This window comes from Meriones unguiculatus, chromosome 1, assembly GCF_030254825.1.
Source record: "Meriones unguiculatus strain TT.TT164.6M chromosome 1, Bangor_MerUng_6.1, whole genome shotgun sequence".
Classification (NCBI taxonomy): Eukaryota; Metazoa; Chordata; class Mammalia; order Rodentia; family Muridae; genus Meriones; species Meriones unguiculatus.
The window spans coordinates 33,005,567-33,030,177 of NC_083349.1; the positions used below are offsets into that span (position 1 = coordinate 33,005,567).

Consider the following 24,611-nt stretch of genomic DNA (forward strand, 5'->3'; position numbering starts at 1 on the left):
CTCCAGTGTAGGGGGTGGGGGAATACTTGATTCAGCCGCTAGGTGGCAGTGTTCCTTTACCGTGGACAGTTAATAGAGCAAAAACAAAGGCAAACACTGCCGCCAGCCTCTTCATTAGCAACTTGAAAACCGGGCTTCCTGGTTTCAGCTCCCTAGGAGACAGCGCTGTTTAGACAGCAAGGCAGGAGTGAGTGCTCAGAACAAAAAGTTCTTTTTGCTGGCCATTGTACGTTTCAAAACTGGTAGATTTGTAGGATAAAGCACAGGATTGTTCCAGGAACTAAAAAACAAAAACCAACCAAACAAACACGTATCCCTTCTAAAGGAGTGACATGCTTGTGCAGTGATTGGTGGGGGCATAGCATCAATTTCACTTAAAACAAAATGTCCTTTGCATTGTAGTTATCAAACATCTATGTATGATGTGCCAAAGACATACAGAAAAACAATTTAAAAATGGAGTGTCTCCTATCCCAAATTCCAAATATAATGAACAAATATTCTAAAGAATACTGGGCACCCAGTTAAACTTGAATTCCAGACACACAATGAATAAATCATCTTAGTGCAGGCAGCATGATGTAGACAATACTTAGAATTTAGCCAGTAGGTCTACGTGTCCTTGAGCCTTGTACCTGGAGAGTCAAACAACTGTAGATTAAAAGCATTCAAGGGAAGAATTGTTTCTGTACTGAGCCAATGCTTCACAAACTGGGCGTGGTGGCACATGCCTTTATTCCAGAGGCAGGTGGATCTCTGAGTTCCCAGCCAGCCTGGTCTACAGAGTGAGTTCCAGGACAGCCAGGGCTGCGCAGAGAAACCCTGTCCCGAAAAAACACAAGGCCAACAACAACAAAAACGGTCCAAAGCCTGTAGTGCGAGCTTGGTTAAGCTGCTGTACTGAGTGCAGCAGGGCGGATGGCGGAAACCTGCCAGAAAGCCAGCTGGGTGAGCAGGATCGTGGCTGCCGAGACAGTGCTGCTCAGGGGAAGCTCCATGCAGCCAACAACAGGCGATCCAGCCCCGGACAGTTCAGAAGCTCCTGGTGGCAGGCAGACAGGCAGCTGCTTGGTTAGCAGCCAGGTTCAGGTGTTCAGGAGCAATTCTTCCCCAGAAAAAGTGAATCTTGGACGGTCTTGAGTGAGATAACTCCGTGTAGGTGCTGGGACCGAAACCAGCGTCCTCTCGGGAGGGCCCCCAGTGCTCCGGACCCTGATCCATCCACCGGCCCCACAGAATCCTTTTAATTTCGTGAACTCTTACTTGTCAATTTTTTGGTCTTAACTTCCTGTGCTATGGGAGTCTTTTTAGAAAACACGTTATCTGTGCCTGTAAGTCGAAGAAGACACCTTAGTTATCCTCTAGCCATTTCAGAGTTTCAGCTCTATCTTGAGGTTGTTGGATTTTTGTTTTGTGTTTTATCTGTTTGGACCTGAGTTTTGTGTGGGGAGCAAGATGAGGGTCTGGTTTCATTTTCTGCATGTTGAAATCCAGGCATTGTTTCTTGAAGATACAGTCTTTTCTTCAATGGGAATTTTTGGCATCTTTATAAAAAACCAAGTAGCTTTATTTGTATGGACTAATCCTGGTACTATTGCACTTGTCTTTTTGTTTTTGCATTAGTACCATGGTATTTTTAATACTGTGGGTCTACACTATAATTTGAAATTAAGTAAAGTGATATCTGCTGCAGTATTGTTTTGTTGAAGATTATAGTGATAATACTTGGCTTTTGGCCCTGCCACATGAATTTTGAGATTGTTTTTTTCTAAGCCTGTGAAGAATGGCCCGGGCTTTTGATTGAGATAGCAATCTACAGACTGCTTTTTGGTAGGATGGCCATTTTCACAAAGATTGATTCTTCCAATCCATGAGCATAGAAAGTCTTTCCATCTTCTAATGTCGTCTTCAGTTTTTTCTCCAGTGTCTTGAAGTTCTCATTCTAGAGCTCTTTCGTTTCCTTGGTAAGGTTTATTCCTCAGTGCTTTATTTTATTTTACTGGTGGTTCGGTTCTTGTGAATGGGGTTGTTTCTTTGATTTCTTTTTCAGTATGCTTGTTTTTGGTATAGAGGAAGGCTACTGGATTTTGTGTGGTTATTTTGTAACCTGCAATTTTCTTGAAAGTGTTTAGCTGCTCTAAATGTTTTTTTTTTTCTTTTGTTTTTGTTTGTTTTGGTGACTTCTTTAGTCTCTTCCATGTATAGAATCAGATCATTAGCAAATAGTGATACTTTGGATTCTCTTTCTATTCACATCTCTATTTCCTTTTCTTGCGTTGTTGGTCTGAGACATTAGGAATTGTGTTGAGCAGGTGTGGAGAAAGTGGGCATCTGTACAATGTTGGCTATAGATTTGTCATATATGGCCTTTGTTAGGTTAAGGTGTGCTCCCCACCCACATCCTGGCCTCATGACTTTTATCATGAAGGATGTTGAATTTTGTCAAAGGCAACGCCTCTACTGAGAAGATCATGCAACTTCTGTCTTTGAGTCTATTCATGTGATGGATAACATTTATTGATTTGTGTATGTTGAACCGTCCCTGAAATATATCTGGAATGAAGCCAGCTTGGTCACATTGAATGAACCGCTTATTTCATCTTGAATCCAGCTGCCTGTGTTTTATTGAGAATGTTTGCATCTTTCACCAAGGAGATACATTTATAATTTTTTTTTTCTTTTGGTGGCATCTTTATCTGGACTGGATGTCAAGGCGATACTGGCTTCATAAAAAGAATTTGGAGCCATCCTTCTTTTCCTAGTTTCTGGAATCACTTGAGTGGTATGTGAGCTCCCAATTGCCTCTACCTCCAGTTCCAGGATGATTCAGTATACTCTTCTGGCCTCTAGAGCATCCATAAATGCATGTACGTACATACATGTATACATGCGCGCGCGTGCGCGCACACACACACACACACACACCTAAATAAACAATAAATCTTTTTTAAGCAATAAAGAAAAATACTGCTAAAACTATAATAAAAGAAGAAAAAAGACAAAGGGCAAATATAAAATAAAATAAAAAGTGATGATGCTTTGGAGCACTGTCTTTCTGAGTTCTCTAAAATTGGTCTGCCAGATATATGGGGTCATTGAACGTGTAGCTTCTCATCTTTCCCCCCGCACAGGTGCTGCTGCTGCTGCCGCTGCACTTGGCAAGTATCAGATGTTTGCCAGCGTGGTGTTCACTTCTCTACTTTGTGTGTAAGCCTCTGATGGCCACGCTTAGCTGTGTGGCCGTGGGCTGGGCCTGTTCAAACCCCTGAGGTGGCTAATGTTTCAGCTGGGTGGTATTTCTCAGGCATGATGGGAGTGAGGGGAGTGACCGCAGCACTGAGCACTGTGAACTTATATTCCTACTCTCAAGCCGCAGGTTTCACCACTCCCCCCACCCCACCCCCCGCAGGAGGAGTGTGCTAGAGGACACGGAGTAGGTCAGGGTCCATGCACTGGGAGAGCAGGAAGTAGATCCTCCACTGACCTCAGGCCCAGGGCTATGGAACTCCAGAGTTAGTCTCCGTTAGGAGGCCTCCAAGGGCAGGGCTCATCCTCCTTAGACACTCCATTGTTTGAGTCAAGCCTTTTGTTGCCTGGAGTGCTTACGTCTTATGTCAGGTCTTACGTCAGCTTGACACACAAACTAGAGTGATCTGAAAGGAGGAGAACTTAATTGAGAAAATGCCTCCATAAGATCTGAGTGTGAGACATTTTTAATTAGTTGCTGACGGAGAGAGGCTCATCCATCCCATGAAGAATTGTGCCATTCCTGGGCAGGTGGTCTTGGGTCTCTAAGAAAGCAGAGTGAGAAAGTCATGGGGAGCAAGCCAGTAAGCAGCACCCTTCCATGGCCTTTGCATCAGCTCCTGCCTCCAGGTTCCTGGCCTGTCTGAGTTCCTGTCCTGAGCCCCTTCAGTAATAAAAGGCAATGTGGAAGTATGAGCCAAATAAAACTTTTCCTCCCCAACTTTCTTTTTGGTCAATACAAACGCTGACTAAGGCAGCTGGACTTTTGGGCTTGTCAGCTTCCGGCCGTCCTGGTGTCCCTGGGATGTCTTTAAGCTTGGGACTGTGGCAGGATTTTGGAAATTGCACTCAGGCCTTCACAATCACCTTGCGCAATAGGAGTAAACACACACGCACACACACACACACACGCATGCACACACACACACACACACACACACATGCACGCACACACACGCGCGCGCACACACTGTTATGTGGTAAAGCTGGGGAGATAGGGAACCTACAACAAACCAAAATACAGAAACTACCAAAGTCCAGCTTGGTCAACCAATGAGTTTTATTGGGTTACTTACAGCTGCATCACCAAGGCTCACTCCAGCATGGATGACGGCTCATAAAACCTGGGAGCCTGGAGCAGGAAACTCAACAGGGGGAGGGTGTCTTTCTAAGTGACTGATCCACGTGTCTCCTAGGCAGCTGGTCTTGTTTCTGCTCCTTCCAGACAGCCCCTCTGGTCTCAGAGTCTTTGTGACTTAACATGGCTGAGAGTGACTCTCAGCTTTTCTAGTTGGCAGGGAGAGACCTAGTCAGTCTGGTCAGTTTCAGGGACTTCCTGAAACTATTTTGAATTGTTTACCTTTCTATTTAACGAGCTTCTAGGCAGATGGGATGTTTCAATATTTCAGCAAACTGTTAACAACACACACACATACACACAAATAAATGCAAATTAAAAATAATAATAATAATTCCTATCCATTTTTGTTGGAGGAGGCACTGTTTCAGCAAGACCTGGAACTGGGTTTGATGCTTGGCTCATCCGGCTTCCTTCTAGATGAGCTGTCATTTCTGCTGGAAAGTCAGTAGCAGGATGCTCAGCTGATGACTCTTCTCATTCTGCTACCCTTTTCCTACTCTACATTTTTCAGCAGACTGCCCCTCTTTTTGTAAATTTTTAAAGCTCTCTCTTTCTCCATCTGGACTGGATATATTCTTTCTTATCCTAACTCTTCCTTCACCACATTACACTGAAGCAGTCTGTAATCTGTCATCTTACTCAGTTCTTGAGTTTCCAGAGTGCTCATCTAGAATTTCTATTTAGCTATAAAAGCCTAGAGAAAAATAGCACATAGACACATATAAAACAGGAGAATTATTATAGGAAAGTGGATGTACAGCTGTCTATAAAACAAAACAGAAGAGTCAAACAGTCAATGCTGGTCAGGTTCTATTTATTTATTTATTTATTTATTTATTTGCTCAACTTGACACAAGTCATTTGGGAAGAGGTAACCGCAATCAAAGAATTCTCTCCCTGGCGTCTAGCTTAATCATTATTGGAGAGGCTTCATCCAGCAACTGATGGGAGCGGATGCAGAGGCCCACAGCCAAACATTGGGTGGAGCTCAGGCTATACTGTGGGAGAGGGGGAAGAAGGATTGTAGGAACCAGAGTGCTCAAGGACACCCCGAGAAAACCCACAGAACAAACTAACCAGGGCTTGTAGGGACTCACAGAGACTGAACCAACCAACCATCAGAAAGCCTATATGGGTCTGATGTAGGTCCTTTACCTATATGTTATGGTGGTGTAGCTTGGTGTTTTTGTGGGAGTCCTAACAATGAGAGTGGGGGCAGTCTCTGATTCTTTTGCTTGCTTTTGGGGCCCTTTTCCTCCCTGGACAAGGGTTGCCTTGTCCAGCCTTAATATTTGGGGATGTGCCTAGTGTTGGTGTAACTTGACATGCCATGTTTGGTTGATATCCCTGGGAGGCTTCTCCTCCTCTGAAGGAAAATGGGAGAGGAGTGGATTTAGGGGAGAGGAGAGGTAGAGAGGAGACAGGAGGGGGGGGGGGCTGTGGTCAGGATGTAATGTATGAGAGAAGAATTGATGATGATTGTGATGATGATAATGAGGAGAAGGAAGAGGAGGAGGAGGTGTCTCCACCAGATTGGCCTGTGAGCAAGTTGGTGGGGGCATTTTTTTTAAAAATTTTTATTTATTATGTATACAATGTTGTATCTGCATGTACACCTGCACGCCAGAAGAGGGCACCAGACCTCATTGTAGATGTTTGTGAGCCACCATGTGGTTGCTGGGAATTGAACTCAATACCTCCGGAAGAGCAGACAGTGTTCTTAACCTCTGAGCCGTCTCTCCAGCCCACGTTTCTTAATTAATGATTGATATAGGAGGGCCCAGCCCACTGTGGGTAGTGCCACACTTGAGCAGATGGTCCTGGTTATATAGGAAAACAGGCTGAGCAAGCCATGAGAGCAAACCAGTGAGCAGCACTCCTCCATGTCGTGTTTTAGTTTTACTTCAGGTTCCTACCCTCAGGGTCTGCTCTGACTTCTCTTCATGGACTGTCAGCTGTAGGAGGACATAAATCTTGGCCTCCCCAAACTTTCCTTTGGTCCTGGTGTTCGACACAGTAAAAGAAACCTGACTAGGACAGTCATTAAATCAGAGCTCCGTTTACATCCATGATTCTCAGGTTGGGGCCAGTTTTGGCAGGGACATTGGTTGTCTTGAGATGTTTCTATTTTGAAGTCCTGTGGATTGCATCCAGGGCCTTACCCACAGTAGGCTAGCACACCCCCAGGGCATGGAGATTTTTTTGGTTGTTGTAACTCTGTGTGTGTCTGTACTGCTGGAAGTTAGTAGGTATAACCAGGAAATGCTACGAAAATCCTTCAGTGCGCACAGTAATAAGTCTAGACACCCAACCACCCTCACCCTGCCAGTGTCGAGAGACTGTCCAGGGAATTGGCATAGAAGCATCACCATTGCTCAGTCCTCTCAGTGCCCACGGGGAGGGAGCAAGTGCCCCAGTTTTCTTAGGTTAACCACCAGAGCTCCCCAAAGACCAGTGAGCCATAGCCATCTCCAAGTACCCAAGCCCCTTTCTCAGGCATCCAATAATAAAATTATCTGCAGATACCTCGAGAGGCGCAAGGTTCGTTGAGTCTCAAAAAAAAAAAAAAAAAAAAAGGCCATGGCTGGGCCTCAGAGACATAGTATTACACAGGTGTGGTACTGTTGCAGCTGCTGGAGCTCCCTGACAGCTGGAGCAGAACCTTCCAGAACTCTTGTGTGTTTACACGTGAAGGTGATTCTACTACTCGACTGTACTCTTCTGGAAAACAGATCTGTACTGGGCGTTAGCATGTGGGGACCAGCGCGCTTCGTTGAGAGCCAGAGCCACTTTAAGCGAGTGCCAGAGCCATTTACTCGATGACTCATGAGCTTTCCTGCCCTTGGCCCCCAGGACACCTCCACGGACTTCTTTAATTCACAAGGGTAAAGAGGCATGAGAGAACACAGAGCCCTTTTTCCTCTGCAGATAAAAATTCTGATCATAGATCAGGCATGCACCTTTGATCCCAGCACTTGGGAGGCAGAGGCAGGTGGATCTGCAGAGGCCAGCCTGGTCTGCAGAGTTACAGAATAGATCTTGTCTCAAAAACAAACAACAACAACAAACAAAACAACCTACAAATAGGCAAAAAGAATTTTGGTTGTAGGACAATGGAGGCTTCCTTCTACCCCAGATTTGCCTGAAAAAGCCTGAGATTGGCATAGCTAGAGTAAACCTGAAAAAAGTGATTGTGGTCACATAGCCAATAGGAATGGCCCCATAGACTCATGTCTATGCTCGGCGCATAGGGAGTGGTACTATTAGAAGGTGTGGCCTGTTGGAGAAAGTGTGTCAAGGCTGGGGCAGGCTTTGAGATCTCTTATGCTCAAGCTATGCCCAGAGAAGCACACAGTCTCCTGCTGCCACCTGTGGATCAAGGTGTGGAACTCTCAGGTCCTTCTCCAGCACCATGTCTGCCTGTGCTCCACCATGCTTCCTGTCATGATGATAATGAACTGTAAGCTCCAGTTAAATGTTTTATAAGAGTCATGGTGTCACTTCACAGTAATGAAAACCCTAAGACAATGATGCAAACTTGAAAACGGCCCTGGACTCCAAAGATACAGGAGGATGTCTGCTCTATGGTGAAATGATTGGGCATGAGCATTAACACTCTCTTTTTGTGTAACCTAAGTGCTTAGCAAACATAAGACATGATCTAACTGTGAACACATTGGTTCCTAATGTCCCCATAATCTCTCATTCTTCCTCTGTCCTAATTGAAGGCTCCTTTAGTTTCCTGTATCATGTCAAGACACTGTCAGCTTCTCCCTTGTGCCACATGGCATGTATCTTCCCTCCGTATCTCAGTCAAAGTTGTCTCCATGCCATTCAAGCTGAAACTGGGAAGATGAGAGAGGAAATGGAAAGGGCATGAAAGTTGTTATCTGATTGACATCATCAATGAATGGCTTCTTTGAGTCACCCTTTTCTCAATGGAGTCTCATGAGAATTCCTATTACCTGTGGATCCTTCTCTTTTCACTTTTTCCACACCGGACAATGGATGTCTTTCCCAGCTGCCATTTACAGCTCCTTCTGCCTAAACTCTTAGCAATCCATCACTAGCTTCCTTCTACCCAAGTTCTATTCCTCTTCCAGATGGCTCTTGGAAAGATTTGTTGCTTCCAAGCTAGCTGTCTCTCATGAATGGCACAAATCTGGTCTTCAGGAAATACACTTCATTTGCCCACAGCCTCCTCATCAGTCAGCTTCTAAACATATCTGTCTCTCTGCGTTTGAATCTTCTCATACACATCAGATACTAATTTAGCCTCATAAGCTGAGGATGACGCATCTTAGACTCTCCGCGTGAGTTCCTTCAGTCATCCCTGCACTCTAGAATCATTTTCTTCTCCCTCCCTGTGACATTCAGCGCTTCGACATCTGTCTCCAAAATCCAGTTTCTCCTTCGAACTCCATGGACTTCTTTTATATTTTCGGTTTGATGGATGAACTCTTGTCATAATTTTTAGATACTACTTTTGAGATTTTTCTGGTTTGCTTTGCCTGTGTACTGCATCTTCATTTCTCAGTCAAAACACTCTCCAGGAACTTCCCATTATACAAGCAATATCTGAACCAGTCACATAGCCATGATTCTACATCAGGCATATGTGCACGTCATATCCCTGCAACTGTCACTCACCAGATACCCAAATATTTATTTACTCTTTATATAGTGTTCATTGCATTCTCTTGGAAACTCTCTCTGCATTTTACCACTGCAGTGTGATTGTCATTAGCACATTCTAAGCAAGGGCCAGTTCTCCCATATCCCGGAGTTCGTGGGCTCAGCCATAGAGTCATGAAAGTGCTGAGAAAACTAGTCAATTTAGTCATTACTTTTGATTACATTCTCAAAAAATTAAAGCAAGATATAGTGTATTGATTATCTTACAAACCACAAAAAGCCATACACAATTACAGTAAAGGCTAATATTGCAAAGAAATGTAGAAAACAGTAATATTTCCATCACCAGAGAGATGAGGTATCTGTTTTATTTAAATTTTTTTTCTCGTAGTGGTGATAAAAATGAAATAATTCTTGGTTCCCACTACAAATGGTTTGCTTTTTTTTTTTTTTTTTTTTCCGCATGAACTGTGTTCTGAATTTGACATTTATAAAAGCTCCTTAGGGAGCTAGAGAAATGGCTCAGCAGTTAAGAGTATGGACTGCTCTTCCAGATGACCTGGATTTGATTCTCAGCACCCATATGGTGGCTCATAACTGCCTTAACTCCAGTCTCAGAGAATCCAGGGATGCCAAACATGTATGTTGTTCACAGACATACATATAGGTGAAACACTCATACACACTAAAACAGACAAACAAACAAACAAACAAAAACTAGCCTGATGCATGCATCTCTCAAGCAAAATAAACTAAAATCTCCAAAGGTTATTGTCAGATGTGGCTTGAGAGCCAGGCATACCTGTCATCAACTTAATATGCTCTTTCTGTATTCTTGATTAATTGAGCCATGAAGCATAGGTTTTAGAACCCACTGGAAATACTTTGCTAACTCGAGAGAAAATCTATGTACGAGTCCATACTGGGGGGCTGTCTACAAAGAGTATTCATTCATGATAGGTAGCCATTGATGGAGATAAATTGGATCTTTATCTCCGGAAGAGCCTCACCACCCCCCTGCACCCCCAGTTTCCAGCTCTCCTACAGATGCTTATGTAATGTGAGACCAGTGCAAGCACCCACACCAACAGTCACAGGTCATGAATGCAATGATTTTCTAATTCAGAAGCAACTTGTAGGTGGCACTGAGATTGGGCCAAGAGATTAGAAGAGCAAGATATCAGAAGAGTCCCGATTTATTTCCTAGGAAGTGTCAAGACACTTTTTATGAATGGTTACACCCACAGAGAACTCCGTGATCATAGTCAGATGTTTAGTCATTTTAGAGGGACAAAAATAGTCATTGTCTTAGAGTTGCTGTTGCTGTGATAAACAGCATGACCAAAAGCTATTTCAGCTTACACTTTCAGGTGGCTCTCTGTCAGAGCAGGAACTCAGTGAAGGGGCCTAGAGGCAGGAGCAGAAGTGGAGAGCATGAGGAAATGCTTTTTATTGGCATGGTTTGCTCATCCTGTTTCTTATAAGCTCCAGGACCACCTGCCCAAAGATGGCACCATCCACAGTGAGTTGGGTCCTCCCACACCAATCAAGAAAATTCTCCACACGTTTGCCTACATTCCAATCTGGAGGGGCTCCCCCCCCCCACACACACAGGTGAGGTTCCCTCATTTCAAATGGCTATCTCGTGTCAAGCTGACAAAACTTGAGCAGTCATGAAATTTCTTAATGCCTGCCCTTCTCAAGAAGCCTACACAATAGAGGACATATTAAAACTTCATCGTAGCAGTGGGAGAATTTTGTTCAGGATTCGGGTTGGAGAGTCACATATCATCATCTGCAGTGCTGTAGAGAGCTTAAATATAATTTACTATAAAGCTATGGCTTAGTAGAGCAGCTGCTAGATCCTTATTAATAAACCAGAACATACTATAGACATATTATTCTGGTAGTTTTACAACTGAATTTCAAAATGATTGGTATTTTTATCATCCTTGTTGTTTTATTTTACTTACAAACAAGAATAGGGTTCCCTTCCATCTTATTTTGATTTGTGAAGCTTGTCACTTCCATTTTGAGTTGAGAAGTAATTGTGGGCATGGAAGTGGGAAACAAAGAAAAGTGGAAACATTTATATTCCTATAGCTTTTTTTTTTTTTAATTCTATGCTTTATTTCCTCTGTCCTCAGGGAATTTTTCTAATCTAAAATTGTGGCTTACATATGCTAATGCGCTTTCTATAGGAGCCACATTTGAATTCCCTTTCCCAGGGAGTAATTATTTGCTTCTAGAGAGGGGCCCAGAATAATTCCTGCTGCTTCTATTTTAGAACCAATGACAAGGTACATTAATGAATCTCAGAATTGCTCCCACAAGACTGTTTTCCTCTCTGTGCTTTGGTGCACTGATGTGGCCTCTCCTTTGCCTCCTGCCAGGAACAGTGATGCAGGCACAGTGCCTCCTACCTTATGTTCGGTGCCTCCAGCCCACAAGTGTGGCTGTCCTTTGATGTTGTTGATGGTGCTGGGGTCTGAATGCACAGCCTCACACACACTAAGCAAGCACAGTGCCACTGGGCTACATCCTCCAGGTCTTAGGATGTGACTTTTAAAAACATCTCTTGTTCAAAGGTCCAAAATCAAGAGTGAGACCAACCCCAAGATGGCTGATGGCCTGCCACCTCCAGACTGATATGTTAGGAATAAATGTCAAGGATAAAAATGGAAGTCATCTTTTCCAGGAGGCCTAATCATAAACATTCTCAGGCTATTTTTTCCTGGGGAATGTGCTGCTCCTGGACTCTTTTCCTCAGAAGAACATGAGCCGGAAAGACACCGCAGAGCTTTCTACCAGACACAGCAGGGAAGGAAACATCTGTCAGCACGACAGAGGGTTAACATTCTATCCAGTAGTGGGGGAAGCTACACTTTCCTCATATATATCAAACAAATCCCCACCTCCCCTGGTCTGATATGGAATCAGCTCATTTCACAGTCATATTGTCAATAAAATATCAAGAGACAACAGAAAGGGTACAGAAGCAGACTCGTGTGTAGTTCTGTGTAGCTAAATAGTTCTTCACATGAGCATTTCCACCATGTTTTCCTGGACCTGGGATCTAGGAGGAAGAAGTAACAATACCTCTGTGATTGGCATTAGCCCCAAGAAGCAAGAGATTAAGATTGCTTTGTAGAGAAATCTTTTGTTTTTATTAATTTATATACTTATTGAATGATTAAATTATTAAATGATAAGTATTTTGTATCTATGTCCTACATAGATATTATTTGTGGCTTATTTTCATTGTAATAATGTTTTAGGTCTATTTGAATTCAAACAACTCCAGTTTTTAAAAATTTGTGTATGGGGTGGTATCTGTGTGTGACGTGTCTGATGGATGCATGTGTGCACATGTTTCCTACACACGTCTGCAGGTGTATGTGCACACATCTGCAGGGGCCTCCGCCTATGTGGAGGCCAGAAGCTGACATCAGGTCTTCCTCTTTAGAATGTTATCTTAAGGTAGGCTCTTGCTGAACCCAGAGCGCCCCAACTAGCTGGAGTAGCTAGTCAGGAAGCTCTGGGACCTGACTGTCTTTACTTACACGTCTAACACACACAGACACACACACACACACACACACACACACACACACACACACACACACCATGCTAAGGTTACAGGTGAGCAGCCTCACACCTGGCTTTCATGTGGGTGCTAAACTAAGGTCCTCATGCCTGCCTGGCAGACACTTTAGCCAATAAGCCATCTCACCAGCCTTAACAATTCTGCCTTTAACCAAGTATCCTGGCAAAGGAGTGTTTCCATAATTGGTTATTGTTTAAGACAAAAAATTGGAGAAAAAATCTTTTCCGTTTTAAACACTGATTAAAGCAATTCTTTGCAAGGACTGGAGAGACGTCTCAGTGGCAAAGAGCGCTTGCTCTTCAAGAGGGCGTGGGTTTGAGTCCTAGCACCTGCACGGTACCTTACAACCGTTTGTAATTTCTGTCCCAGGGGATCCAGTGTCCTCTTCTGACCCCCAAGGTCATCAGAGAGGCATGTGCTGCACAAGCTTATACGCAGGCAAAACACTCATCCACAGAAAATAAGATTTTAAAGTGATTCTTTGGGATAGGAGTCTTCTTTCAAACAAATTAGTTCCCTTTGGGTTTTATCAGATTGCAATGCAAGGAAACAAGCATAATTGCAAATGTGAGTGTACATCTCTACAGAAATCAACATGTTAAAAGAGCACAGACTGTTGAAGGAGACGCAGCCTTCACCATCTTCAGCTCGTACAGCAGGGAGGAGATGCTGTCTGTGGTGGTTATTTTCCCTTATAAACTCGACTTGATTTGGAATCGCAATGGTAACACACCTGTGGGCGTGACAGATAAACGTGTTTCCAGAAAGGAAAGGTACATCCCAAATGTTCCAATGGGTTGGAAGTGTGGGCTGAATAAAAAGGAGAGGGTGCGGTGAAGTGAGGCATCCATTTCTCTCTGCTTCCTGATTGTGGACGTGATGTGACTGGGCACCTCATGTCCCGGCAGCCATGGCTTCACTACTGCGAAGTTCTACACCCTCGAACTTTGAGCCAAAGCCTTCCTTCTTAGGTTGCTGTCGTCAAGTATTTTATCACAGCAGTAAGGAAAACGGATCCCGAGAATGGGACCACATGACCGTGTGGTCTTTAAGTCTTTGGGGCTGGCTTGAAGGGAAAGTGTGGAAGGTTTTGGAAACTTAGGCTACAGAAACCATAGGGTGCTGTAAGCAGAATGTAGTGGGCTGTTCTGGTCAGAGTTTGGAAGAATACAATGCTTAGAGAAATGCAGACAGTGGCAACCTAACTCTTGAGGCTCCAGAGGGGATCGAGTACTCTAGGACAAACTAGACTACAGTTAATGTTACATTCTGGCAAAGAGTCCAGATTTATTATGCTTATGTCTTGGGAACATGAGTGGGGCGAAATTAAAAAATAGTGGACTAATTTGTTTGGCAAATGAATTTCATGGGAGTGTATCATTTAGTCCCAGGTGTGACTGATGCTTATTGCTCTTATTCAGGTACACAGTGTGTGTGTGTGAGTGAGTGAGAGAGAGAGAGACAGAGAGAGAGAGAGAGAGAGAGAGAGAGAGAGAGACAGAGAGACAGAGAGACAGAGAGCACAAAAGATATGAAGACTGTGAAGTTTCACAAGAAGGAAGATAGATGAGTTTAAAGTTGTAGACCAGGAAGACAAAGAATGTGTAATTGCCAAAGCTATTATGGTGACATTGAAGAGAAACTTCTGAAATAATGAGAAGGACCCTACCCATTGAAAGCTCTAACCTGTCAAATCAGATATTCATTTGAAGGGAGAGAGCCTGATGGAATAACGCTGAAGGTGTTTTCTGCTCAAAAAACTGTTTTCTCTGAGACAGCACACAGAGGCCCTTGTAATTTTGGTCCAACGGCAGGCAGGCTACGTCTCAAGCTGTTTAAAAAACTTAGCAAGGTCATCCAGATGATTTGGGTTTTGTGGGTGTGAAATACGAAAACCATGGAGATCAAAGAGTTGCGGCAAGGTTCCAGAAAGCCACAGAGACCAACCAATGGGTATCAGGGTCAGAGTTCCTGCAGGTAGGCCCCGAAAGGCTATCACATGGAGCTAGGAAGGTGAAATCTAAGGTGTAATGGAGAACTTGGGACAATGAGAGATGTGGCGACCCTGGAACACCCACTGAGGACAGTTGAACCAGCCCAAGACAGGGAAATACAGTCTGCAAACAACAGAGCAGAAGGGAAGAACTATCCAAACCTTGCAAGCACAGACAATTCCACAGCGACCCCCAGATGCCAGGCGTAGAGCTGAGTGGTTTGGTGAATATCCCGTTGCCCCGCTCTCTTTCTTTGCTGTCCAGCTGTTGCTCACTTTTGGAGCAGTAATGTTTATTCTGTGTCAATGTATATCAGAAGCACACGTGTGCTAAAGCACAAGGCAAAGGGTTGTGCATGATATAACAGAGATAGACACGAAGAACTCCAGAAGTCCCAAGGAAGACAAGCCTCAGCTTCCAGGCTTCAACCACAGACACTTATCTCAGTGTCTGTGTGGTCCCTGATCTGTCTCAGGATTTCAGAGCTGGTTCTGGTGGTCTTCAGATCATACTTTGAGAAGCTGCCATCTTTTTTCAAAACTAGTGGGTTTTTTCAAAAGATAGCATTATAGGAAGAGGTGTGTGTGTATTTGTTAGGGAAGGAATAATCATTATTCAATTTAAGAACTTTGTGATTGAATTTTAATATTCTCTGTAACAGCCCTTATATACTATGATAGAAAATTTTTTTGCTGTAACTTCAGAAATTATTTCTTAGAACAAAAGCCACTATCTTAAATCTTTTAGGCTGGATGTATTTGAGAATCCAGATTTTTCTTAGTAAGGCTCTAAACAATCTATCGCTAATAGAGTGCTAATAGTTTCAAAATTGTTCAGGACCCATAACCTCTCTCCACAGCACCAAGATGTCCCAGCATCTCTCTCAAAACTTTCCATGTTTACCTGAAAATGCATATAATTTTAGGGCACTGTGAGCAAATCTTACATCTTACTTACAATGCTTCTCCCTTTTTTTTTTTTGCATATACATTTTATAATCTATTCATCAGTTATATATCTGTTCTCCTCGGTTGATACACCTGCTATGAAATATGGGGGGGGGCATATCCACAATGTCACAAATTTCCAGGGAAATTGAGGTCTTCTTTTGGGGTTCTTCTCTTTTTTTATATCGATAGTATCATCAGTGTGGCCTGTGTCTGTGTGTGATTCAGTTGGTTCTCTTCTTGTACCTTTATGTGGGTCCTGGCAACCAACTCAGATTGCCCAGCAAGCACCTACTGAGACACCTTACTGGGCATTTCCTTCCTTCCTCCTTTCTTTTCTTCCTTTCTTTTCTTTGAGACAGGGTCTCACTCTATAGCCCTGGCTGGACTGGTGCTTTATCATGTAGACCTCAAACTCATAGATAATGGTCTGCCCTCTGCTTCATGAGTGCTGGAATTCAAGATGAGCACCACCGCATCTGGGTGTCCTCTGTATTATTATGAACCCCTTTAAATCCCTGAAATATACTGCCATGCCTTTAGACCAGCATAATATATGGGTGTAGGTTTATAGCTATACAGGATTCTTGCTTCTGTTAAAATGTTGCTTCATGTTTTATTTTGTTACTGTTTCTTGTACCCACTTAATCTGAAGTTTCATAGAGAGGAGAGGTGAACATCAGAGAGAGAGAGAATCTTTTGGGAGAGAGTAACACCATCACAGTGGCATGCCTAATCTGCTTCCCCAAAGGCCTGGATGTGTTGACTAAATGTGTGCCACTGGAGATATTTACATGTAGTAGATTTTTGGTACCAAGTTCACTATAGGGACAAAAGCTGAGGTTCTTGTTACATTGTAACAACTTTGGGTCAGATAATGCTCATCTCAAAAGAATAAGAGCTTTCATATACAAATGGCCTAAGCCTGGTAACTGGAGTAGTACTTTAAAAGTTCTCAGCGGCCTTGTTTCTCCCTTTTTGTGTGACTTAGCCATAACTTTGGACCAGTATCTTACGCAGGAAAAATCGTTTTGTTTCTGAGGACTAGAGCACACTCATCTGTTCAACATTCAGAATTTAAATTCTTAGTACTTGAGCAAGGCGTTCTGGCATATTCCTTTAATCCCAGACTTGGGAGGCAGAGGCAGGCCACCTGTTCAAGACCACCTCGGTCTATATATTGAATTCTAGTACAGTCAAGTTTACAGAGTGAGACCCTGTCTCAAAAATAAACAAATAAGATAAATCCTTAGCACTTGGTGGCTCCAAATAGAATTTATTCTCATAGTTTTGGAGTAGATGCGAGAGGATGACTAAGCAACTCAGCCTTGTCTCCACGTGGCTCATCTCTAAGTCCTCTAATCCATTGACACTAACTTTCAGTTGGTGCCTCATGGGGCCTCATGATTCTGCAAGAATTTAAGTCACAAAAGTGAGCCTAGCTCACGACCTAAGCTGGAGTGGCTGGAGTTAAAGGTTTGGCATGCAGTGTGATCTGATTTTAAACAACGACCATTAAAGAGATGTGGAATCCTCAGTAGTTGGCTGCTGTGATAAAACAACTCAAGATCCAGAGCTGAAAGGAAACTTAGAAGATTGTGTCACACTGTGTCTCCGGGGCTTGAATTTACTTGAAGCCCTGAATGGATTTTGAGCATCTTACAGAACAGGTGCTCTTCTTACAGTCGGTATACCTAAGATATGAAACAGGTTGTGTTGGTTGGGTTTTGTCAGCTTGACACCAGTTACAGTCATCTGGGAAGAGGGAATGTGAGTTGAGAAAAACACCTTCTTCAGATTAGCCTTTCTGTGTGTCATTTTCTTGATGGGCTATCAATGTGGGAGGGCCCAGCCTACTGGGAGCAATGCTACCCCTAGGCAAGCCCAGGCAATATAAAAAAGCATGCTGAGCGAACTAGTAAGCAGAGTTCTTCTGTGGACTATGCACCAGTTCCTGCCTTGACTTCCTGCCCTGACCTCCCTCAGTGATGGATTGTAACATGGAAGCATAAGATGAAATAAGCCCTTTCCTCCTCGAGTTGCTTTAGTCATGGTGTTCATCACGGCGACAGAAAGTAAACTAGAGCAGAAGGCATATCTTTGTCCCAATTGCCTGGACTGCCCACTGTATCCAGGAAAACTTTGTTTCTGTTAGGCTCCTTGCTGGCAACAGCCAAGCAGTTTGTATTATACCATCCGCTGGGATCCAGAGAAGCAACTTCTCAGAAGCAAGCTGGGTGTCTCCTTAAGACGTTTGCTTTCGTTTTTGTGCATAGCCATTCTGTCAAGTTCTGCTCTGTTCTGCTAACCCTTCAAAACTTCAAAACATCGGAGTGGTCAGATGAGTGGGTTTGGATTAGTCCAGTTTTAGAAGTGTTTGTGGCCACTCCACCCATCCTAGTGGAGGATGTTCCAGACCACAGCTGCAGAAAAGGGGAAACGAGCCTCCTTGTGAGGGAAGCAAGGCTTTATGAAAGTGAGCAAAATAGGAAATGAGGATGGCGAGGATGGGGCACTGTAATCTACTTCAGACTTTAACTTTAGTGAAGGGGAAGAATATTTTTAAGGGACGTTAATTTCTCCTCAGTGAATTAGTTAGAGAAAAATTCACATTTGTGAGGCTGGGGGAATCTCTTTTTCCATCTTTCAGTTTATGGTACAAACTCCGGAATATCATTACTTTATGCAGGGGTATCTCCATAGCGAAACATCACTTTGTGTCCCATAAATTTGTAGAATTTATATGTCAACAAAAACCAAAATGATAGAAAAATAAATAGAAGACGTATTTCCTGCTTGAAATAGCCTATAACCCTTGAACTAATTTAAAGCCGACTGTGACTCACTTTTCCGAGGCTTTTGGGAACAATAATGAAAGGAAAGAGATTCTAGGAGGGTTCTGAGGGACGAGTGATGAAGTGATTAATACTGGGGGAATTTCTCCAAGTCTGGGGAAGCCCGACTGCATTAGAACATTGTTGGGCTCTGAAGGGGTCACCAGCTGGACCTGGCTTGCCTGGGACAGCCTTCTTTTGGCTGTCCCAAGAGCACAGTGAGAATGGGAAAGAAACTGACTGACTGCCAGTCATCACCACTCCCCCTTTGAGGTCGCAGGCAGTCAAAAATGGAGATGCAAATGAAAGAAACAACTGTGGTCTCTGCTTACCTGAGAGGGTAAGGCTGATAATCACCACCATCATCATCATCATCACATCCCATGACATGCCCTGCGTGTTTTCCTTTTTTGTATGTGGGTGGGTTGTTGCTTTTGAAAGTCTGCTCCTGTGTAATGAGTATTCTCTCGCCTTCCTGTCTCAGAACAAAGTCAAGCCTCTTTCCAGTTACAGGCCAGCTGTTCTGTTTCTAGTACAGGCAGGCCACCTGTTCAAGACCACCTCGGTCTATATATTGAATTCTAGTACAGTCAAGTTTACAGAGTGAGACCCTGTCTCAAAAATAAACAAATAAGATAAATCCTTAGCACTTGGTGGCTCCAAATAGAATTTATTCTTATGTTTTGGAGTAGATGCAAGAGGATGACTAAGCAACTCAGCCTTGTCTCCACGTGGCTCATCTCTAAGTCCTCTAATTCATTGACACCAACTTTCACTAGCTTGGTCTCCATCCCCATGGGGCCTCATGATTCTGCAAGAATTTAAGTCCTCTAATTCATTGGGTGTCTCCTCAAGACAGGGGAACAGCCTTCTCCTGTTACCCAGGAGGATTCCTCCCCCCTAGGAAACACTTATCAATGTCTAGAGAGAGGTTTCCCTGCCCCAGAGAGGAGAGGTTGGTGTCCTATTGCCATCAAGCAGGTATCCATCAAGGATGGATGCCAGTGAGCTTCTTTCGGAGCACAGTTCAACAACTTACCCACCTTTCACAGGAAAGAATTACCTCATTCCAGTGTTCAATGGTCCAAAGACAGAGAAAGATCATGACTTGCTTTCTTTCTCTCCACGAAGTGATGTGTGGAAGTTGACCAGGGTCTAAGCCATTCTATTTTGTACATGTGTTCTGAGAGTGTTGCTTACATGGAGAGATGCAGATAGCTTTAGTTACATCTCTGGGGCTTAGCCGTGTTCTTACACATAGATTGAAGTATCTTGCTATAATAACATAAAGATAAAACTTTACTCTCTTCCAACTGCAAACCCCTGTCAATCTAGCATTAACCGTTTTGTATGTACAGACTCTTCCTGTAAGTATGACACATGCTCACATTTCCTGTGTTTAACAAATACTAAATAAAAACAAAGTTCAAAGCCCTGTCTATGCAAGGTAGAGTGGTGGATACCTAAAATACAAGCACTTGTGGGGCAGAGGCAGAATGATTGTCCAAGGCAAGTTGTGGCTATGTACCAAGACTCTGTCTCAAAAAAAAAAAAAAAAAAAAAAGGTAAAGAAAATGAAAAGGTTCGTCATCTTCCAGGTGAGACAATCACTTCTAATACAGTGCAGCCTCTTCTTTCCCTTGGCACTGGGCAGTAGGCTGTAATGGGCTTTGACTCAGTAACCAATGACATCAAGAATTAGAGATCAGGGCAGCAGCGAGATGGCTTAGCAGGTAAAGGCATTTGCTGCCACGTATAATGATTTAAGCTTGGTCCTTGGTACTCACAAGAGAGAACTGACTCCCACAGGTTGCCTCCTGACCTCCGCATGAGAGCTGTGACATGATCATGCCTGGGCACGCACACAAACACATGATACATAAATAGGTGCTTAAAAAAAAATGAACATGAGGATGGTGATATCCTCATAAAGGACCCTCCAGTCCAGAAGCAGGGATGAAATTTTCTTTAGTTGCTCCAAGATCAAAGGGCCATAGGATAGTACAAGAGTTTTCCATCTGGTAGTAGAGGCCTTGGGACTTTACAGGATCAGTGAGTGTGAGATTTTGCCTTGTGCCCTCCAGATGTGGCTCTTCATCTTTCCTGGACATGCCCTGAGCCACCTGATGCCATCTAACGCGCTGGTTTGGGTTGGATTTATCTGCACCATTAACTTGTTTCTGTCGGTTGCCAGAGGACCTTGCTTGTTACTCAGCTGAAGTACCTCAGTAATGCTGTGGCTAAGCATCTCACCAACATGGCACTATCGGGCTCTGTCACAGAAGGGGCAGAGTCAATGCGATTGTCAGTTAACAATGCCATATCCGATTGCCCCAACCCCTTCCCTCCTTTGCTGTCCATTCTTTTGCCATTTAGGATGTTCTGCTTGTTAAAATCAGGTGAAACCCAGTTTCAGGGTCTTACACTCAAATTCCCTTTCTCCCTTGAAGCTATAGCTAAGCCCCATGTGCATAACAATAGACAACTGAAAATACAAGACATGTCAAAATAATCAGAACACAGGGAGAACGGGTAAGAATTGATGCAGGCGGTTTAGATATCAATATATTCCGTCGGAAGTGTCAGTATTTTCGGTCAGGGGTTACATAGAAAATCTTTGTGGCTTTTGTTTCTGCCTCCTGTTTCCCCATAGGCACACTGGGAGTTCCGGTGTACACACCAGGGTGTCTGTCTTTTTAACCTGGGCACTGGAGACTCAAACTCAGTTCCTCATCTGTGCTCGAGAAGTGCTCTATCCAATGAACTGTGTCTTCAGCAGATTTCCCCAAGATGGGTATCACTATAGAGCCTGGGCTGGTCTCAAACTTGTAATCATCCTGAGTGCTGAGACTCTAGGCAAGAGCTACTTTGCTTGAATACACGACAAAGCTAGCGTTTTTATTTACCTAGAAAAGATTATCCAAGGTGGGACTGAGATGCTGATGTAATTGTTTTTATCTGTGCCTTGCATGAGTAGAAATTTGTCACTGTCCATGAGTCTGGGTCTCAGAGATCAACCATTATAATCCCAATTCTGCTGTCAGTGAGGGGAGAGGCTGAGAATCCATTGTCCACAGAAACCCCATAAACTGTGGAGAGTTGCAGTGCCTGTAGAGACCAGCAGAGGGCGTCAGGTCCCCTGGGACTGGAGTTACAGACTGTTGTGAGCTGCCATGTGGGTGCTGGGAATTGAACCCTGGGCCCTCTGGAATAGCGGCAAGTGCTCTCAATCACTTAGCTCCTTTCATTTCAAAGTCACCATTCAAAAAGACACTGGGTTTCATTGTCTCTTTTTCATACACATCATTCTAATTCATCTCCCTCCCTCAGTGCCCTCCCCCATGCTCCTAGACCCTGGCTGAATGGAACTTTATCTTTTCAGAGTAAATGAGTTTTGATCTTTGGGCAGATGAGAGCACTGGGGATTGTTCAGACATGGAAGCCACAGCAGAGCCACCGGTCCCTTTAGCATAGTAGGAAATACGGAATTTAAAAGTAGGAAGGCGATAATAGCCTAATACTCTAAAAATTAGATACAACACATCTTTTAGCTCCCTTCCTCCATGCCTCAATTCTTTAAAAACAAAACAATGTTTTGCGTTTGTGTGTGTGAGTGTGTGTATGTGTGTGTGTGTGTGTGTGAGAGTGTGTGTATGTGTGTGTGTGTACATGCCATAGTGCCTGTGAAGAGTTTCTGAGGTCTCACTCAGGCTGTCAGGCTTCGTGGCAAGCCCCTTTACCCAGTGAAGCACACTGATGGCCCCTTGTGGCTTGATGTTAAACTCGCTCCTGGTTTAGGGTCTGTGCCCATTTCTGCAGCAGCTAGCTTTTTTATAAATGGGGTTTTTCTTGTTGCCTGGCTCGCATCTCCCTCTTCTCCTCCACTTAGACCTCAGAGCCTTGGATCGACTTGCAGCACTGAAGCTGAGGGCTGGGAGGGGTCTGCTTCCAGATGCTGTTTCCTCACATCGAAGACGCTGTGGTGAGGTGGAGGGCACCAAGCAGGTCTGAGGTTCCTGCGACAGAATACACAGCCATCCACGGCCCCGCCTGCCACTTGCCTTCCTTACCGCATCCCTTCCGTGGTGGTAGTAGGGGAGACCCTGGGAGGATCGGCCTTCCTTCTGCTCCTTTCCAGTAGAAATCAACAGGCCTCCCACAATAGACGGGCCCCAGGCATTCACGAACACAGAAAAGCACTCAACCATACCGAAGTATCCGAATCTGTATGCAGCAGAAGGATTTGTGCCGGTGAATAAACAAAACGGAAAGACCGATGCTATGTAGTCCTTTCAAGTTACACTCAGTGCCCTTTGTCCATCTGAAACTGAAGACACAGGGGATCTGTTGAAGTACGTGAGGGCGACTGAGGGACACTTGGAGACTGGGCCACAGCAGTGTTTTCTATAACAAACCACGATCCTGCACTGTTTTCTGTGGAAGCTTCTGGAACAGCTGTGGGAGCTTGGCAGGGCCTAACACAAAGGTTTTATGGCAGCTGTTTTGTTCTGTCCAAACTTCTTCTTGCCTAACCCTTCCCCTGACTTCAGGCGACATTCTTTCTCTCTCAGGAAGAGCAAATGCTTGTACTAAAGGGCACCATCTATTCTCTCTCTCTCTCTCTCTCTCTCTCTCTCTCTCTCTCTCTCCTTTTGCATTAGTGTGTTCACACATGCATGTGTCTTCCCATGTCTCGTACACATGTGCGTGTGTGTGGAAAAAGGTTAATGTCTGGTATCTTCCCGGATAGCTCTCCAACTTACACCTTTAGGCAGTTTCCGACTTGAAGCCAGAGCTCACCCGTTCCCTAGTCTGTGCAGGGGATCCAGTCTCACCTCCTGAGTGCTGGCATGCCAGGTGTGAGTTCACGGAGGCGCTGGGCGTCCAAACGCTGGTCCTCACACTGGCACGGCAAGTGCTGTACTCACAGAGCCGTTTCCCCAGCCCAAACCCACCTTTGGGAAGGCATTAATAGTATCTTATTACAAACAAGTGCTGGGCGTGGATGTTACAAGCTTGGTATCTTGCTTGTCTGGCATGATGAGGCCCTGGGATCAATCACTAGCACCACGTGAAGCAGGCGTGGTGGTGCATGTATGCCTGCAATCCCAGGAGTTTAAGGTCATCCTCAGCCATGTATTAAGTTTAGAGCCAGCTACATGAGATCAGCATGTTCTCTCTCTCTCTCTCTCTCTCTCTCTCTCTCTCTCTCCCTCTCTCTCTCTCAAAAAAAAAAGCATCCAGGTGTATGTGGTACACTCTTGCTGTTACCCCAACACTGTGAAGACTAAAGCAGGCAGGTTGCTAGTTAAGAACCAGCCTGGACCACTCCTTCTCAAAATGGATGACTGAAAATACTAATTATGTATTTATTTAAGGGGTATAATATGATTTTGCTATATGGATTCATTGTGGAGGAGTAAATTGGCTTATTTATCACCTCACCTCACCTAAACGTGTCTGTGTGTGTCATAAGAACGCTGAAATCTATTCCAGCTGGTGGGAATGTCACTCGGTGGGAGAACACTTGCCTGGCATGTGTGTGGTCATGGGATTAGTCTCCAGCATTATAAAATAAAATAAAGTCTGTCCTTTTCACAACAGAAAAATAGATAATACTTTTTTTTTTGCACGTGTATAGATGTGTGCATGTGTGTGAATACATGTGCAGGCCAGAGGTTGACTTTAGCCTTCCTTGAGGAATTTCTGTTTGGTGCAGGGAGGGGTGGGGAGGGGAGTCGCTCATCCATCCCGGAGTTCACCAGTTCCGGCTGGTCTCACGAGAGCTTGCCGCGGGGAATTTCTTTTCTCTGCGTCCTGAGTGCTGGGATCGCAGGTGACTGCTACTTGCCCGGCTTCCACGTGGGTTCTGAGGGTCTGAACTTGGGTCCTCACATGTGTCTTTGTTCCCTGCTTTATCTGATAAGTTCACTTCCCTGAAACTTAGCAGCCGTCCTCCTGTGTTTGTCTCCTGAGCGCCGAGAGCTTTCTTGGGCGCCACCATTCCCAGCTACAAGACATTCTTCTTAGCTGTGGCTGCCATGCTTAGCGGTAGGTCAGCAAAACCTATTCCCTGTTGTTATAGTCTCTGTTTCTAGGAGACTATCTGTTTAAAAATCTACATCAGGGCCAGGGAGATGGCTTGGCGGTAAAGGCATTGCTGACAAGCCTAGTAACCCAGGTTCAACCACCAGAACCCACATGGTA

General features: G+C 44.2%; 1 long non-coding RNA gene across 1 annotated transcript in view; it reads left to right on the forward strand.

The window, feature by feature from the left end:
* The window catches only part of LOC132646733 (uncharacterized), a 28,672-nt gene extending 4,709 nt beyond the window's left edge, over positions 1-23,963 (forward strand). The window contains exon 3 of the long non-coding RNA XR_009584995.1: positions 22,294-23,963. This is a non-coding gene — a long non-coding RNA (uncharacterized LOC132646733). The remainder of the gene's footprint in view (positions 1-22,293) is intronic.
* Positions 23,964-24,611: the final 648 nt, after the last annotated feature.